This window comes from Hypomesus nipponensis, chromosome 6 (assembly GCF_054491055.1).
Source record: "Hypomesus nipponensis isolate SF chromosome 6, ASM5449105v1, whole genome shotgun sequence".
Lineage (NCBI taxonomy): Eukaryota > Metazoa > Chordata > Actinopteri > Osmeriformes > Osmeridae > Hypomesus > Hypomesus nipponensis.
In genome coordinates this window covers 352,501-355,000 of record NC_140366.1, presented here as the reverse complement: position 1 = coordinate 355,000, position 2,500 = coordinate 352,501, and the positions used below count along the sequence as shown (strand labels likewise).

The 2,500-nt window shown below is 46.8% G+C and overlaps 8 non-coding genes across 8 annotated transcripts; all 8 read right to left on the bottom strand.

Annotated features, from left to right (window-relative positions):
- Positions 1-138: 138 nt before the first annotated feature.
- Positions 139-257, bottom strand: LOC146282839 (5S ribosomal RNA). Its single transcript, XR_014758773.1, has one exon. It is a non-coding gene; the product is annotated as a 5S ribosomal RNA (ribosomal RNA).
- Positions 258-443: 186 nt separating this feature from the next.
- LOC146282838 (5S ribosomal RNA) lies at positions 444-562 on the bottom strand. Its single transcript, XR_014758772.1, has one exon. It is a non-coding gene; the product is annotated as a 5S ribosomal RNA (ribosomal RNA).
- A 174-nt stretch (positions 563-736) lies between these two features.
- Positions 737-855, bottom strand: LOC146282837 (5S ribosomal RNA). Its single transcript, XR_014761939.1, has one exon. It is a non-coding gene; the product is annotated as a 5S ribosomal RNA (ribosomal RNA).
- Positions 856-1,031: 176 nt separating this feature from the next.
- LOC146282836 (5S ribosomal RNA) lies at positions 1,032-1,150 on the bottom strand. The gene has a single exon (XR_014761783.1). It is a non-coding gene; the product is annotated as a 5S ribosomal RNA (ribosomal RNA).
- Positions 1,151-1,328: 178 nt separating this feature from the next.
- On the bottom strand, positions 1,329-1,447 carry LOC146282835 (5S ribosomal RNA). The gene has a single exon (XR_014758771.1). It is a non-coding gene; the product is annotated as a 5S ribosomal RNA (ribosomal RNA).
- A 184-nt stretch (positions 1,448-1,631) lies between these two features.
- Positions 1,632-1,750, bottom strand: LOC146282834 (5S ribosomal RNA). The gene has a single exon (XR_014758770.1). It is a non-coding gene; the product is annotated as a 5S ribosomal RNA (ribosomal RNA).
- A 184-nt stretch (positions 1,751-1,934) lies between these two features.
- LOC146282833 (5S ribosomal RNA) lies at positions 1,935-2,053 on the bottom strand. The gene has a single exon (XR_014758769.1). It is a non-coding gene; the product is annotated as a 5S ribosomal RNA (ribosomal RNA).
- A 172-nt stretch (positions 2,054-2,225) lies between these two features.
- On the bottom strand, positions 2,226-2,344 carry LOC146282832 (5S ribosomal RNA). Its single transcript, XR_014760907.1, has one exon. It is a non-coding gene; the product is annotated as a 5S ribosomal RNA (ribosomal RNA).
- Positions 2,345-2,500: the final 156 nt, after the last annotated feature.

Below are 2,500 nucleotides of genomic sequence, written 5' to 3'. Positions count from 1 at the left end.
ATATACAGATTTAGCAATTGACAATGCAAGGTGGTCTCTCTCTCTCTCGTGTCAAAATGAAAACAGCTTCCAGCCCCTTTCATGAAGGACTACTTGTGCATATTGCAAGATTTCAGTTTCTAAGTGAATGAGCAAAAGAGCATACAGCACCTGGTATTCCCAGGCGGTCTCCCATCCAAGTACTAACCAGGCCCGACCCTGCTTAGCTTCCGAGATCAGACGAGATCGGGCGTTGCCAGGCTGGTATGGCCGTACGAAATAAGTTGACAACCATAGGCTACTTATCCATATACAGATTTAGCAATTGACAATGCAAGGTAGTCTCTCTCTCTCTCTCTCTCTCTCTCTCTCTCGTGTCAAAATGAAAACAGCTTCCAGCCCCTTTCATGAAGGACTACTTGTGCATATTGCAAGATGTCAGTTTCTAAGTGAATGAGCAAAAGAGCATACAGCACCTGGTATTCCCAGGCGGTCTCCCATCCAAGTACTAACCAGGCCCGACCCTGCTTAGCTTCCGAGATCAGACGAGATCGGGCGTTGCCAGGCTGGTATGGCCGTACGAAATAAGTTGACAACCATAGGCTACTTATCCATATACAGATTTAGCAATTGACAATGCAAGGTGGTCTCTCTCTCTCTCTCTCTCGTGTCAAAATGAAAACAGCTTCCAGCCCCTTTCATGAAGGACTACTTGTGCATATTGCAAGATGTCAGTTTCTAAGTGAATGAGCAAAAGAGCATACAGCACCTGGTATTCCCATGCGGTCTCCCATCCAAGTACTAACCAGGCCCGACCCTGCTTAGCTTCCGAGATCAGACGAGATCGGGCGTTGCCAGGCTGGTATGGCCGTACCAAATAAGTTGACAACCATAGGCTACTTATCCATATACAGATTTAGCAATTGACAATGCAAGGTAGTCTCTCTCTCTCTCTCTCTCTCGTGTCAAAATGAAAACAGCTTCCAGCCCCTTTCATGAAGGACTACTTGTGCATATTGCAAGATGTCAGTTTCTAAGTGAATGAGCAAAAGAGCATACAGCACCTGGTATTCCCAGGCGGTCTCCCATCCAAGTACTAACCAGGCCCGACCCTGCTTAGCTTCCGAGATCAGACGAGATCGGGCGTTGCCAGGCTGGTATGGCCGTACCAAATAAGTTGACAACCATAGGCTACTTATCCATATACAGATTTAGCAATTGACAATGCAAGGTAGTCTCTCTCTCTCTCTCTCTCTCTCGTGTCAAAATGAAAACAGCTTCCAGCCCCTTTCATGAAGGACTACTTGTGCATATTGCAAGATGTCAGTTTTTAAGTGAATGAGCAAAAGAGCATACAGCACCTGGTATTCCCAGGCGGTCTCCCATCCAAGTACTAACCAGGCCCGACCCTGCTTAGCTTCCGAGATCAGACGAGATCGGGCGTTGCCAGGCTGGTATGGCCGTACGAAATAAGTTGACAACCATAGGCTACTTATCCATATACAGATTTAGCAATTGACAATGCAAGGTAGTCTCTCTCTCTCTCTCTCTCTCTCTCTCTCGTGTCAAAATGAAAACAGCTTCCAGCCCCTTTCATGAAGGACTACTTGTGCATATTGCAAGATGTCAGTTTCTAAGTGAATGAGCAAAAGAGCATACAGCACCTGGTATTCCCAGGCGGTCTCCCATCCAAGTACTAACCAGGCCCGACCCTGCTTAGCTTCCGAGATCAGACGAGATCGGGCGTTGCCAGGCTGGTATGGCCGTACGAAATAAGTTGACAACCATAGGCTACTTATCCATATACAGATTTAGCAATTGACAATGCAAGGTAGTCTCTCTCTCTCTCTCTCTCTCTCTCTCTCGTGTCAAAATGAAAACAGCTTCCAGCCCCTTTCATGAAGGACTACTTGTGCATATTGCAAGATGTCAGTTTCTAAGTGAATGAGCAAAAGAGCATACAGCACCTGGTATTCCCAGGCGGTCTCCCATCCAAGTACTAACCAGGCCCGACCCTGCTTAGCTTCCGAGATCAGACGAGATCGGGCGTTGCCAGGCTGGTATGGCCGTACGAAATAAGTTGACAACCATAGGCTACTTATCCATATACAGATTTAGCAATTGACAATGCAAGGTGGTCTCTCTCTCTCTCTCTCGTGTCAAAATGAAAACAGCTTCCAGCCCCTTTCATGAAGGACTACTTGTGCATATTGCAAGATTTCAGTTTCTAAGTGAATGAGCAAAAGAGCATACAGCACCTGGTATTCCCAGGCGGTCTCCCATCCAAGTACTAACCAGGCCCGACCCTGCTTAGCTTCCGAGATCAGACGAGATCGGGCGTTGCCAGGCTGGTATGGCCGTACAAAATAAGTTGACAACCATAGGCTACTTATCCATATACAGATTTAGCAATTGACAATGCAAGGTAGTCTCTCTCTCTCTCTCTCTCTCTCTCTCGTGTCAAAATGAAAACAGCTTCCAGCCCCTTTCATGAAGGACTACTTGTGCATATTGCAAGATG